This window comes from Nannospalax galili, unplaced genomic scaffold (assembly GCF_000622305.1).
Source record: "Nannospalax galili isolate Female #2095 unplaced genomic scaffold, S.galili_v1.0 scaffold136, whole genome shotgun sequence".
Taxonomy (NCBI): Eukaryota; Metazoa; Chordata; class Mammalia; order Rodentia; family Spalacidae; genus Nannospalax; species Nannospalax galili.
Window position 1 is genome coordinate 3,516,569 of NW_008340872.1, and position 15,298 is coordinate 3,531,866.

At 45.1% G+C, this 15,298-nt stretch overlaps 1 protein-coding gene across 1 annotated transcript in view; it reads right to left on the bottom strand.

Annotated features, from left to right (window-relative positions):
* The window catches only part of Ifnar2 (interferon alpha and beta receptor subunit 2), a 44,861-nt gene extending 31,633 nt beyond the window's left edge, over positions 1–13,228 (bottom strand). The window contains exon 1 of the mRNA XM_008835967.3: positions 12,931–13,228. The gene's annotated coding sequence lies outside the window, so the exon portion shown is untranslated. The remainder of the gene's footprint in view (positions 1–12,930) is intronic.
* Between the last annotated feature and the right edge of the window lie 2,070 nt (positions 13,229–15,298).

Here is a 15,298-nt window from a genome sequence, read left to right on the forward strand (position 1 = left end):
TTTACTATATTTTCTATTTTAATGTGTATGCATGCTATGCCTGCATTTATAAGTGTACCACACGCAGACAATGCCCACGGAGGTTGGAAGAGGGTGTCAGAGGTCAGAGCCCCTGGAACTGGAGTTACAGACAGTTGTTAGGCACCATGTGGACACTAGGAATCGAACCTGGGTCCTCTGGAAGAACAGCAAGTGTTCTTAACCACTGAGTCACTATTTTAATGTGTATGCATGCTATGCCTGCATTTATAAGTGTACCACACGCAGACAATGCCCACGGAGGTTGGAAGAGGGTGTCAGAGGTCAGAGCCCCTGGAACTGGAGTTACAGACAGTTGTTAGGCACCATGTGGACACTAGGAATCGAACCTGGGTCCTCTGGAAGAACAGCAAGTGTTCTTAACCACTGAGTCATCTCTCTAGCCCCTCCCTTTTCTTTCAGACAAGAGATAAAATATACAGTCTCTGTGCTACTTCATTTTTTCTATTTGAATACGAGTTGAGAAGTCTTTCTACCAAAGACAATTTTCTTGTTTTTTAACAATAGTTGCATACCGCTTTCCTCTATGGACATACTGTCTGTCATTTGTGGTCATTGCTGGGGTAAACTTGATCTTGTGGTTTGTGGTCTTTGGGCTGGTTGTGGGAATAATGTGGAAGATTTTGGAGATGTTGAGTAGAGAAGCCTTCAAGTACTGTATAAACACAGCTTGAAGGGCCATTTTGGTGGAAATTTGGAGGACCAGAAAGGGGGCCAATACACAAACAGTGATGACTACACTCATAAGGTTTCAGAAGGGAACAAGGACTCTATTGGGAACTTGGCTAAAAGCCATTCTTATAGTCTGGCAAAGAATCTGCTGAATCCTGCCTGTGTTCTGCAAATTTGAGTGAGGTTGGCTTAAAAAGTCAGGAACTCATTGGTTGGAGGAGGAAATTTCAAGACAAGATAGGTATTCAGGCTGTCATAGTTGCTGTTCACTGTTCTAACCCAGGTCTACACAGAGAACAACTGGATTAGAAAGACAGGAAAAATATGTAGTTTGGTAAGGAAGGTATGGATAAAGCATGTTAAAGTTGTTAACAGCATTAAGGGAAACCAAGGCCTCTGTACCAGGATTGCAGTGACCTTGAAGGCAAGATGCCACTGATCTAGAGCTCCAGGGTATAACCATACAAACTCTCCATCTAAAAGTTCGAGTCTTTAGGGTATCCTGTTGCAAATCTGATGCCTAGGAAAGTGTTTACCCAGTTTCAGCCACACAGTGCACACAGAGTCTTCTGTGGCCGTGGGCCATGGAGGCCAGGCTACATCTTAAGCTGGTAGTAGAACTTGGCGCTGTGCACATGGTGATGTTTTTGTAGGAATGCAAGATACAAGAGTGAAAGTATTCACGGAGACTTGTGCCAAGGTTCCAGAAGGCCACTGAGGATAGGTAACATGCATGGGTTCCCTGCATGCAGCGCCTCAGTAGGCTGTGTGTAAACCATGAAAGCAAAGCCCAAGACACAATGGAGATCCTAGACATCAGAGATGTCAGAAATGTGGGATCGTCACCTACGAAAGCTGCAGACACTGAGTTGAAACTGGTCCAAGAGAGAGGCCACAAGCATCACAGGCAACAGAGCTTGGAGGGGCAGGGCTATCCAAGGCTGTTGAAGCCCAGATGAGGGTCCTAGATGACAGATATGAAACTGTAGGATTTGGTGTTTATCCTGTTGGGGTTTAGTGTTCCCTTGCTCCAGTCACTCCTTTCTATGCCTGTGATCTTGGATTTCCCAGTGTCCAGAATTATGAACCAAATATATTTCTGTTTATTAAAAATTACCCAGTCCAGGTTATGGGAGAGGGCCACAACTCAGGCTCATAGGAGGGGACCACAGCTCTGGATTCACCAGAGGAGACCATGACTCTAGGTTCACGGAAGGGGACCACACAATTCAGGCTCACTGGAGAGGACCACAACTCTGGGTTCACAGGAGGGGACTAAGGCTCCAGGTTCATGGGAAGGGACCGCAACTCTAGCTCACCCAACAGCAAACTCAAGATAGTGTATTTTAAGGAAGATTTTAATGAGGTCTAGTTATAAATGTGTAAGATGCATGCACAGTACTAGGGGGACATTCAGTGCCTCCTGCTAACAACAGGGGGTACTGTTACAGCTTTGGACTTGAAGAGAAAAAATAAAATCTAACACAAATTTAGAAAGAGAACATCCTGTGTGAAAACTTATGACATGAAGCTAAATGACACCTCTAGGCATGGCAATTTCAGGGAATTAAGGAATAACTATCTCTTACTGGGTCCCTCTCTTTCCTTATTTGGGGTTCCTATTAACTAAACTCAGCCGGGGCTATTTGTGATGATGGTGTGTCCCTGGAAGACAGCAGCCTAGGATGGAGTAAAGGAGGGGAGGGGAAGGTGGAAGGTGGGTCTGAAGGAACAAAGAGTAGAGACCGGGCAAGGGAGGGCTACGCACTCTAATTTTTTAAAAAGATTTATTTTTAATTATGGGTATGTGTGTATACTTACGTGCAGGTATGTGCATAAGAGTACAAGTTCCTGTGGAGGCCAGAGGCGTGGGATTCCCCTGGAGTCACAGGTGATTGTGAGCCACCCGACGTGAGTGCTGGGAATCAAACTCAGGCCCTTTGGAAGAACAGTATGTGCTCTTAATCACTGAGCCATCTCTCCAGCCCCAGCAATCTAATTTTAGTAGAATCTGTCTCACTGCCTGCCTTCAAGGCTGTATTGATTTGCAAAACTACCTGGAACACATGAAAGATTTGCCTATCCTCATACTCTTTGTATTATCCATCTCTTGAGTGTCTATCAAATTTATAATAAAACATTGTTTTATAAAATTAGTGTTTCTTCTTCTGAGTGAGGTTTCAGTATCTTTTCATACATTTAAAGGCTATTTTTAAAAATTTATTATTTTTTTTCTATTTTATGTGTATGTGTGTATTGCCTGCATGTAGGTAAGTGCACCCGTGTCATGCAATGCCCGTGGAGGACAGAAGAGGCCGTCAGATCCCCTGGAACTGGAGTATGGACAGTTGTTAGCTGCCATGTGGGTTCTGGGATTCGAACCCAGGACTTCTGCAAGAATAACCAGTGCCCTTAACCACTGAGCCATCTCTCCAGCCCCTTAAAGGCTATTTATGTTTCCTTTCCTGTTAATTGTCTATTCCTGTCTCTGAGGACAGCATTTTTTGTATTGTGGTGTTGGTTATTTTTTTTTTTTTGGCAGCCTCTCTTTTTAAGTATGAAAGAACTTGGCCCTTCATGATATGAGTTCTCTCTCTGTCTCTCTGTCTCTGTCTCTCTTTGTCTTTCTGTCTGTCTGTCTCTGTCTCTCTCTCCTTTTGATTTGCCTGTGCTGGTATAAGTATATATTACCATTTAGAAACTGGCTGGGCATGGTGGCACACGCCTGTAGTCCCAGCACTTGGGAGGCAGAGGCAGGCAAATCTCTGTGAGTTCAAGGCCAGCCTGATCTACATAGTGAGTTCCAGGCACAGCTAACTCTCTGTATCTGTGGGTTTTGCATCAGTGGATTCAACCAGCTGTGGATCAAAAATACTAGAAAAAGAACTGCATCCACACTGAATAGGTACAGATAATTTTTCCTTGTCATTATTTCCTAAACAATATAGTGTTAACTGTTTACATATAATTTGTATTGTATTGGTATTATATGAAATTTAGAGATTAATTATGCAACAGGATGTCTATAAATTGGGAAATGAGCTTTGGTTCTTTGTTTTGTTTTTGAGAAGGGGTCTTATGTAATCTAGTCTGGCCTCAGACTTGCTGTGTAACAGAAAATAACTTTGAATTTGTGATTCTCCTGTCTCTACCTCCTAAGTGCTGGGATTACAGGTGTGTCCCATCACACAAGGTTTTATGTGGTTCTGGGGCTCAAATTCAGGATCTCATGCATGCCAGATACAGTCCCAGTCCCATTTAAAAAAAAATTATGACCGTGTGTGTGTGTGTGTGTGTGTGTGTGTGTGTGTGTGTGTGTGTGTGCAGGTCCCAGGACAACTATGTGTAGTTGTCTCTCTACCTCAACCTTTTTGTGGGTTCAAGGGATTAAGCTCAGGTCCCTGGGCTTGCCTGGCAGGCAGCTTTACCTGCTGAGCCATCTCGCTGGCCTCTCAACTTTGAGTGAGCCTCTTGCTTATTTACTTCCCAAGTTCTGGGATAATAGATGTGCACCACCATGTCTGGTAAGGATGGCTATTAAATTTTATGCAAACATGATAGCATTTTATACAAGGGATTTGAGGATCTTCAGAGTGTGGTGTCCCTAAGAGATCCTAGAACCAATTCCCGAGAAATATGGGTTTTGAGTCTTAGAAAGCATTCCGGAACCACTGCAAGGTGAGATAGAATTTTAAGGAGCTCCACATGATCTTATTCCTTCCTTTTCTTTCTCAAACTTTAATTTTTTTTTAGTTTGCTGATTTTTATTATATATAATATATATATGAGTATATATAATATACTCGTATGAATATATATATATATATATACTCATATGTATATATGAGTGTTCTGCCTGCATGTATGTAGTAAGTGCACCAGGTGCATGCAATGTTCATGGAGTCCAGAAGAAGGCATCAGATCCCCGGAACTGGAGTTACAGATGGTTGTTAGTCACCGTGTGGATTCAGGTCCTCTGCAAGAGCAGCTAATGCTCTTAGCGGCTGAACCATCTCTCTAGCCCTCTATCTCAAACTTTTTAGCCATGAAAGCAATGAGGCCCTATAGGTCCTGGATAGTCTTTGGTCCCCACACTTCAAATATTGGGACAGTTTTGAGACCCAATTCAAAGTGAAAAAAGACTATGAAATGGCAGAATGAGTTTAAGCCACCGATAACTTTAAAAGTCCTCTTGACTGTCCTGGAGCAGGGCCCACAGAATGGAATCATCTAGAAAAATTCAGATTTCATATCAAAATTTACATTTGTGCTGCAGAGATATCTTATCACCTTCTCAACAATGTATCCCATAGTCCTGTAAACCCTGTAGAAGTATCTGCCAGGACAGCCTTGTGTTATGTGCTAGGACCTCCCTCCACAACTTCACAGAAGACAGGCCGCATGGCTAGGAACATTCCTCTAGATGCAGGGCAAACCTCTGTGGTAGAATGTTACATCTGAGACATGACTCCCTTTCACCTGAACACCTGACCTGTGCTTCTGTCCTGCTTTTTTTTTTTTTTTAATGTGATAGATCCTTGTTTTCATTATGTGTCTACAGCAAGGCTTGGTCCCTTGGTTGCTTAAGCCTTCTCTGTAAAGACTTCCCTGGTTACCCAGCCGTATTGAGCCATATTGAGCCCTCTTTTTCTGGAGCTGTCTAACATGTAAAGAATTAGTAATATTTTATAGCAATATATTTTTTATAGACTTAAGGTTTTTATTTAATTTAATTTAATTTTATGTGTATGTGTCTATTGCCTGCATATAAGCAAGTGCACTGGTGTCATGAAATGCCCACAGAGGACAGAAGAGGCTGTTGGACCCCCTGGAACTGGAGTTACGGACAGTTGTTAGCTTCCATGTGGGTGCTGGAATTCAAACCTGGGTCTTCTGCAAGAACAGCCAGTGTTCTTAACCGCTGAGCTATCTCTCCAGCCCCAAACCAGATGTCTTCTATCTCGATTCTTCTTTGTCAAATCTAATATCTAGTCTTGGAGCCCTGCCTGAATTGTTAATAAAGCCCCTTAAAACTCTTCCTGGACCCAAACAGCTCAGTCTTCCTAAAACAGAGCTGCTATTATCTCCTTTCTAAAGCCAGTCCCTCTTTTCCTCAGGGCCCTGTGTGTAGAAAGGTCCTAAACTTGGTTCCATGCCTTCCCATTTTAAAATTCCTAACAATTTTACCTTTGACTTCATGCTTTGTTAGCAATGTCTGATGGGTCACTGGTGCATTCTGGGCTCAGAGCCCCAGCTCATATTTGGGCTGCTTCCCCTTCCCCACCAGGAAGGGACTGTCTGGGACCTGTGAATGCTGTTGTTCCTTGTTTGGGTGCCAACTGGGACATATCAGCAGAGCCCCATTGTTTCACTGAAGCCCTCCTGGTGTGGGAGCTGGGAGGTCAGGGTTGGGAGCTTCAGACCTGCCATAGACTGGGGCTAGGTAGGGCACAGTCCCTCCAGAGACCCCTGAGAGACTCCCCCAGAGGCTGTTCCTTCTCAGGGCTGGCAATGCTTCTACCAATGGGGCAGCTGGCTGGAGGTTAGGTCTGAGAAGATAAGCCTTTAAGTCACCCTTAACTCAGGTAACAGCACATTTGGAGCAGGGGTTTAGGAGGCACTTAGACATGGCCAATACGCTGTAGGAAGGTGGGTCTTGGGGAACAGGAATGTGGGAACAGCAGAAGCACCTAGGCATGTTAGGTACTAAGTCGTCTATGACGAGTCCTCACGAAGCCAAGGCAGGGGTCCCGGTCCCCACCTGTGACAATCCACACTGTCCACCCCCAGCCCCCAGGAGCCTCTCTGTACCATTTGAGATGGAACAATCAAAACAGCTGCAGAGATGGTCACAAAGAGAGCAGACATCCTTTTCTGAACCTTGGAGATATTTCTGACAGAGGTAAGTTGCTACCCAAGCACTGTATCGATAACAATTTGCCGGAGCAAGTGATTTTCTGGAATCTAACAATACCTTTCAAGCTTTGAGAAACACTAGAATGACCAGTTTTTGCTTTTTAATTTTTATTTATTTATTTATGTGCATGCTTGTACATGTGCGTGCATTCACATGTATGTGTGTGAATGTGGAGGCCAGGGGTCAATGTTGGGTGTCTTTATCAGTTTTTTCTTTTTCCTTCCTTCCTTCCTTCCTTCCTTCCTTCCTTCCTTCCTTCTTTCTTTCTTTCTTTCTTTTCTTTCTTTCTTGCAACACAACATGAAGTTTTGTTTAAAGAGACAGTACAGGGTACACTGCAAGGGAGCAGTGGGCTACTTGTGCTAAAATGCCTAAGGGAAGCCTCGCCTTATTTTTTGAGAGAGGGTCTCTCACTGATTCCAGAACCCACAGATTTGGCTAGACTGGCTGGGAAACAAGTCCCAGGGATCCTCCTGCCTCCACCTCCACAGTGAATGCAGATCTTCATGCTTGCATGCTTTACCCACTGAGCCATCTCCCCAACATGACTTCTTGCTTTTTGACCTGGACCTCTGACAAATGTTTACAAAACTTATGAGGACCATAATGTTCTGTGTTGGTTTCCAACTGCTAGACTTGCCCTGATCCTTCTTCTCTCCCTCAAAGAATTCTGGCTTTATTATAAAAGCCTCAGACCCTCTTCTGGCTTTTAATTGCCTGTGTGTGTTCCCTATTGGCGAATCTATTCTGCACCAGAATAAAATTGTCCTTGCTCTTATTTTGCTTTCATTTTATTCTTGTTTATGATAATTTGCTGTTTTCTGGATTTTGTTTTCCAGCCCCCCCCCCCGTTCGAGAATGTCTGTCCATTGACTTTCAACTTGAAAAACAGGTTGAGGGGACAAAGCACTCCCTTGGGAAGTATCTTTCTTTGAGATCTTGCCCTCTGAATCATCGGATTCTGGGGGAAGTCCAAGGTCAGCTCAGCTTTGTTTTTCTGTCCTTCTCCTTTTCTTCCCAAATCCCTAACTAGTTTTTTCTTTAAATTGGAATCATTTCAGTTGTCTTAGGGCCGAGCATTCCCATATAAGTTTTTTGAAGGCGTCTAGCTGTTTTTCTTTGCCCCAGTGCTATTCCTTCTGTTTTGTTTTGATCTGCACTTTCTGTTGTGCCTGTAGGTTTCTCTAAGTGAGGGATTCCAATTATCTTAAATACCTGATTATGTTTTATCTGCCTTCCAGAATAGATTCTTTCTGATTTGATCTTGTCCCTTTCCTCTGCTTTCATCTGGGCTTAAATCAAGTCTTTCCACTGTCAGTTTTTTAAAGGATTTATTTATTTATTTTACGTGTATGAGTGTTTTGCCTGCAGGTATATAAGTGCACCTGTGTCATGCAATGCCCATGGAGGCCAGAAGAGGGCGTCGGATCCCCTGGAACTGGAGTTAGGGAGACATGTTAGCTGCTGTGTGGGTGCTGGAAACTGAACCTGAGTCCTCTGCAAGATAAGTCAGTACTCTCAACTGCTGAGCCATCTATCTTGCCCCAAAGTTTAAATTAATTGCTTGAGAATTTCATACACGCTTACAACGTATTTGATCATATCCACCTCTTACACCTCTCTCCAACTCCTTCTGGATCTATACCTCCATCTCCCTTCAAACTTCATGACCTTTGTTTCCCCTTTATAATCCACTGAGTCCAGTTTATGCTGCCCATATACCAACAGGTCTGGGGCCATCCACTGGAGCATAGTGGTCAGAACCACATCCCTAAAGAAAACTGACTTTCCTTCCCTTAACAGCCATCAATTTAGGCCCCAGGGGTGAACTTACTACTATTATTTTGCTAAATGGACATAGTATCGTGTCCTTTAAATTCCTATTTTTCTGCCCATAGATCAGTGCAGCTCTCAGCCTTTATCAGAGAAGTTTCTCTGTGCGGTGGATGGCAATTAACGCAGAAACTCACAATAGGTTAGAAAATAAGTGTCTGTGGAGTGCACAGCCATAAATGGGACATCTACAGCACACTTCCTCCTCCCACAAGCCTCAGGGAATATTGTGGAAGAAGGAGTAGAAAGGTTATAAGCGCTAGAGGTCAGGAGGAGAGGGACAAAACAGTGTCTACTGGACATGACAGGACCAAAGTACTGGTAAACTCACAGCAGCTGTGGTCGCCTGCACGTCAACATTTCAGCATGAAACTCAAAATTTTTATCAAGTTGTAGGGTATAAGGAATTGCTTCTACTCCAAGACACACACACACACACACACACACACACACACAAACACATATGTGTGTATATGTGCATCTATAATTATATATGTATATATTTTTGAGACAGGTCTCATGTATCTCATAAATCACTATGTGGACATGGATGACCTTGAACTTCTGATCCACCTGCCTTCACTTCTCTGAATGCTGGGATTACAGGTGCCTCACCAGGCACATACAGTACTGGGGACTGAACCTAACAGACCTCATGCATGTGAGGCAAGTATTCAACCAAGTGAGCTGCATCCCCAGCCCCAGACACCTATGTGAAAGTAAAACTCTTAGTAAGCTCTGCTGTCCGTTGCCTTCCTCCACATTTCCCTCTGCTGTACCTGCTGGATGACTCATTCCCTTCTACTGTGATACCGTGGATTGCAATATTGACTTCCTCTTATAAGTTGATCAGATCCTACTTTGTTCAGGAAAACCAGAACAGCCTCTGGTCCCTGCAAGAGCAGTTGGTACTGGGATGGGGGAGAAGGCAAACAAGAGAGCTCTTAGTCTTTGTCAGAACTCTGGGCCTGCTTTGTCCAGGGAGACTTTGGTGTGGGGCATGCTGCTCACTGCCAGCAGGAGAGAGGCAAGTGGTGTCAACCCTTCCTTTTTTGTTGACTGGGGAAGATATTTGGAGTTCCTTCCCCTCTCGTTCCCCTCTGTCCACACAAAGGTCCATTGCTCTTCTGTGAGAAAAGGAGAGTTCCTTCTTTTCCTCTATGAAAAATGTTCAAGATTTTTGTTGACTTGCCAGAACAATTTCTAGTGCTTGAAGCCTGATTAAAATTTAAAAGTATTTTAAAGAGTCTCAGAATTAAACAAACAAAAACCAAGATAAAGCTTAAGGATATCCAATTTCAATTTGTAAAACTCTGGCTTCTAGGGTAACTAACAAGTCCATTTTTGTTGCTGTTGCTGTTTTTTTTTTTTTCATTTGTTTGCTTGTTTTTTTGCATGTCCATCATCCCCCTGGCTCCAGAGAACATTTCCAGCGGCCCCTGCAACTCCTTACTCCCTGGTCTATTTACTGAGCTTCCTCTGACTCTCGTTTAAGTCAGCCAGCTTCCTCTCCCAGTGATTTTCCTTTATTCCTCCCCGATTGCACACCACTACTTTAATTCTCTTTGTTGTTTCTTTCTCTTGCTATAGGGTCTTGCTAGGCAGCCCAGGCTGGCCTTGAACTGGTATGAATGTTCCTCTCTTAGCCACATGAATGCATGGATTATAGGGTGCATCACCACACTGAGCTCTTTTCGAGTTTCATATTTTCTCTCTCTCTCTCTCTCTCTCTCTCTCTTGGCATGTGCATGTGGTCATGTATGTTTGGGTGTGTGGTGCCTGTGATATAAGTGGAGGCTGGGTGGGAGTGTGGGGGAAGACATCAAATGTCTTCCTCTATCACTTTCACATTATGTTTTTGAGACTTGTCTCTTACTGAACCGAAAGCTCACTGTTTGGGTTAGGCTAGCTAGCCAGAAAGCTCCTGGGATCCACCTGTCTCTGCCCTCCAGTGTTGAGGTTACAGGTATGCAGAATTATGCCCAGCTTTTATGTGGGTGCTGGGGATCTGAACTCAGTTCCTCTTGCTTTCACGCCAAGGGATCTCACCCACTGAGCCATCTCCCCAGCCCTTCTAGCTCCATTCTTTTAGGATGTGGAGGAAACAGACCTCAGGGAAACAGGCAGTGGTCACTGGGTATCCCTTGGAGGCTAGTTCCAGGACCCCTCCTCCCCAGGGTACCAAGAACCAAGGACCCTCAAGTCCCTTACATAAATAAGCACAGTATCTGTACAGAGCACATAGAGCATGTACTGTAACTCACCACTAGATGACTTAGGACACCCCATACAATGCAACTAGTCACACTGTTGTGTGTAGGTGATAATGACATGAAAAATGGTTAGTACCTGTTCGGCAGAGATGGCTGTGCGGCTGCAGCATGAAGGCTGTGGATAAGCAGGGCTCTGTTCCTACACTGATATTTCATGACTAGAATGGGCTTTTCCTTTTGACATTTGAACATCTCTGCAATCAGGCATGAGAACGTGAATGGCTTTTTTCTTAGTTGATTACATACTTTTAAAGTATATCTTACAATCATAACATTTTAGTTTGGGTGTTACTTTAGAAAAAATATGAAGATCAATAATCAAATAGTATCTATGCACCATTGATTCTTCAATAGTTTGAAGGTTTATAAATGGAACAGAAAAATGAGTCCACTGTGACTCTGTGTGTGCAAGTGTGAGTGAAGGAATACACATTTGGAAAGGGTCTACATTTTGCTTTTTGAGAAGATCTCACTATGTAGCCTACACCTGCCTCTAACACAAGATCCTTCTGCCTCAGCCTCCTGAGTTCTGAGATTACATGAATGGACCACCATGCTTGGCTACTAAAACATACATACACACACACACACACACACACACACACACACGCACGCACGCACGCACACACACCCCACTTGCATTTTATTTCTGGGATGGGGATGTGACTCAGTGGTAGAATGTTTACCTCACATATGTAAGGCTCTGGGTTTGATCTGCAGCACTGGCCCCCCAAAACAGAAAGGAAAAAAAGTTTCATTTCTAAAACAGTATGTCTTGGTTTTTCTAAATTTTTTTTCTTTTCTTTTCTTTACCATAAGTCAGGACCCTTTGTTAAGAAACCTGAGCCAAACCTTAGGGGAATTTTCTTTAACTTAAAGTTAATTAAGTTTTGCAGCCCTGGGAATCCAACCAAGAGCCTTTAGCATGCAAAGAAAAAGCTCTATCACTAAGTTACATACATCCACAGCCCTTCTTTAACTTTAAAAAAAAAACTGAAAAACTTTAGAAGAATGGTAAAAATAGTCACCCTTTAAAAAATTATTATTTAAAACTGAAAAACCACTTGTGAACTACAGAAGCTAAAAGGTCAAGTCACTTCCTGAGATCAACAAATTAAATCTTATCAGACCTGTCCAATCCCTTAGCGAGGTTAGTTAATTCGATGTTTCTCTTAGAACACATTTTGGTGTGGCCTCTGCTCCGCGCGCCGCCCCCCCCCCCCCCTAAGGCCAAACACATGAATTGACAAGGGACAGGATGGCCTCTGATCACAGCCCCAGAACTCTGCCAGGGTCAGAGGACACAGACTATATTTCCTAAGACCTCTTGCCAAACAAAACAAGGACACCAAACAAACATTAAAACACAAAAGCTGGTATAGCCAAATAAATGGCCAAATGGGTCGGTGGAACCAACTCCGCCCTGCATATGACTGATTGGCTTGGCTTGAATGGATGCACAAGTAACCAATATCCTACAGAACTCCAGCAATACCTTTCCAGTATCTCATCCCTTTGCACACATGTCGACAGGCTAGGACACCTCGTCCTTGTCCCTGACCTCCCACCGTCTCAGGGGAGCATCTGTCAGGTCAGGATGCAGGGCACTGCAACCAGAGCTGGCTGCCCTGTTGATTTATCTGGCGCGCTTACAATCGATTCTGGGGCTTCTGCTGGGGGTCAGGCCTGGGACCTGGACCCAGAGGCCCAAGCGAGTAGCCCACTTTGACAAGGCGGGGTGGGTCCTGAGGAATCTGGACCCTCTTGGGGATCTCGCAGAGTCTAGTCCCCAGGTGTCCCATGCACCCTTCTGGTAGGGTGCGGGCAGATGGGGTGCCCAGGGCTAGACACACACACAAAAAATGCAAGTTTACTGCAGGGGTGATAAGCGGAGGGCGCCCCGGCAGTGTAAGCACAGCCTGCCCACGAAGGCTGCGTGGGGACCGTCCCGAGACGATCCAGGGACTGCAGGGGACCCCAGGACGCCCGCGAGAGGGGTGCAGGGCCGCTGGGGGCCAGAGTCCCCAGAACTGCGAGGGAAGAAAGGCAGGAAAAGGCGGGGCGGGGCGGGGCGTGGAGCAGAAGCTGGAAGGGGGATTCCGGGAACTGGCATCCGGGAGGCAGCCTTGGCTTCCTTGCCAGGGGTGCTGGCGGTCCCCACCCACGTCCCCACCGTCCCTGCGGGTCCTGCCTCACCTGGGAGTTTGGTCGGGAAGATGCCCTCCGAGATGCACCCTCAGGCCACCTCCTGATCCGGCTACGGAGCGGGCAGCAGGGATGGGCACGGCAGGAGGGCAAAGGAGTACCGACCTAGGCCAGACCCCGGGCGAAAGCGGGCTGAGAGGCCGGGGATGGCCGGCTGTCTGGGTATAGGAGGGTCCCCGATTGCCCGAAGGTTTTCCCCGGGGTCTCCCCAGGGTTCAGAGTCGGCCCAGCGCACAGAGCGCCAGGCTCTGGGTAGCTTTGCCAACCTTGTTCCTGGGAGAGGCGGGGCCAGGGGCGGGGCCGGGACACCATTGGATAGTCTGTGAGTCCTTTACCCATTGCCCTAACCCCACCCCCTCCTAGTACCGTCCAGGGAGCAAGGGGTAACGGATTTTTTGGGCTGTTTAATGTGTTGCAACAGCTTCACCGGGCTAGATTGGTACTTAGAGACAACTTAATAAAAATGTGTTGGATGCCAGGCCGGGTGGTGCAGATCTGTAATCCCTAGCAACTCTGGAGGCTAAGGCAGGATCTCAATTTCAATGGCCGCCTGGATACAGACCTAGTTCAAGGCTAGCCTGGGCAACTTAGCGAGACTCTGTCTCAAAATGAAAAGCAGAAAAAGGGCTGGAGTTGTAACTCCGTGGTAGAACACTTGCCTAGCATGGGCTAGGCCCCAGGTCCAGTCCAGGAGAGCACAAAAGAATGAGTTCTCTTCCCAGTTCCTGTAAATACTGGTTTTATAAACTTCTCTGACTATAACTCTCTAATCAATTAAAACAGGAGTAAGAATCCCTACCACTGAGTTATAAAGGGCTGACACAATTTGTGGCACAAGCAAGTATTATAAATATTATTACCTCTGCTTCTCCCTGGGTCTTTCCTTAACACTTCCCAGCCCCCAAAGACCAAGGTGTTTTCAGAGCAAGGGGAAAGGCAACTCTTTCCTTAGTTTGCTTATCTATTACTGACAGGCCGTATACTTCACAGGTGGAAAATGAAGCAGCTTTCCGTAGTGCAAGCTCAGTTCTCAAGCTATCAAAATGGATGTGCTAATGGAAATCTTTCTGAAGACACGGGGGGGAAATTAAATGCACTTCTAGGCTATTTTAAGCATTCTCACTTTCAGGCCTCTCCGGAAAGGCAGAAGGAAGACAGTTCATGGTTTATGTAGATGGAAAATTTTCTCTCACCAAAAGTGTACTCTTTTTTCTTTTAATTTCTTTTCTTCTTTCTTTTTATTTAATTACTTGTGATTCTCAGCATCTGCTACCTTCTGAGGTACTGGGATTACAATGAAAGGCCACCACACTCAGCATAAAGTTTTTATCCATGTGGTCTGATATTCCTTCATCTCCCTTCCTGGACTAGGAACAAGGAGAGGTGGTACAGCCTCTCGTATTGCCCTTTCAGAATCCCCACCAGTCCCACGAGACTTGAGAGGATGTCATCTGGGATCCTGGTTCTGAGCAAAAGACACTCAGCATTGGAAATATTTTCAGCCACAGTTTCAAAGAAGTTGCAGAAATAGCCTCTGAAAAGTGGGGAAACAATGCAAAACTTTGTACAGCATGCTCCCTTCCACAAACATGCACATTAAAATACCTTTAACTCGGGGCTGGAGAGATGGCTCAGAGGTCAAGAGCACTGACTGCTCTTGCAGAGGACCCGGGTTCGATTCTCAGCATCCACATGGTGGCTATGAGCCGTCCTTGACTCCAGTTCCAGGGGAATCCGAAGTCTCCTTGTAACCTCCGCGGCATTGCACGACACGGGTGCACTCACATACATGCAGGCAATACACTCACGCACATAAAATAAAACATTAAAAAAAAAAAAAACCTTTTGCCGGGCGTGGTGGCACCCGCCTTTAATCCCTGCATTCAGGAGGCAGAGGCAGGCGGATCTCTGTGAGTTCAAGGCCGGCCTGGTCTACATAGTGAGTTCCAGGACAGCTGGGGCTACAGGGAGACCCTGTCTCAAAAAGACCAAAAAAAAAAAACAAAAAACAAAAAAAAAAAACCCAAAACCCAAAACAAAACAAAACAAAAAACCTTTTAACCCTAGTACTCGGGAGGCAGATGCAGGTGGATCTCTGTGAGTCTGAGGCCAGACTGGTCTACATAGTGAGTTCCAGGACAGTCAGTGCTATGTAATAAGACCCTGTCTCAAAAAAAAAACAAAAACAAAAAACCAAACTGTCCAAAAAAGAAAAAAAAATTGTAGGAAAATGGATGGGACTGGAAATCATTATGTTAAGCAAAATAAGCCAGGCATGGACCAATGGCACCCTTTCCCTCATGTGGAATGTGGACTTAAATATGTATAGATGTGCAAAGGAGAGTAGAAAGAGGACTGT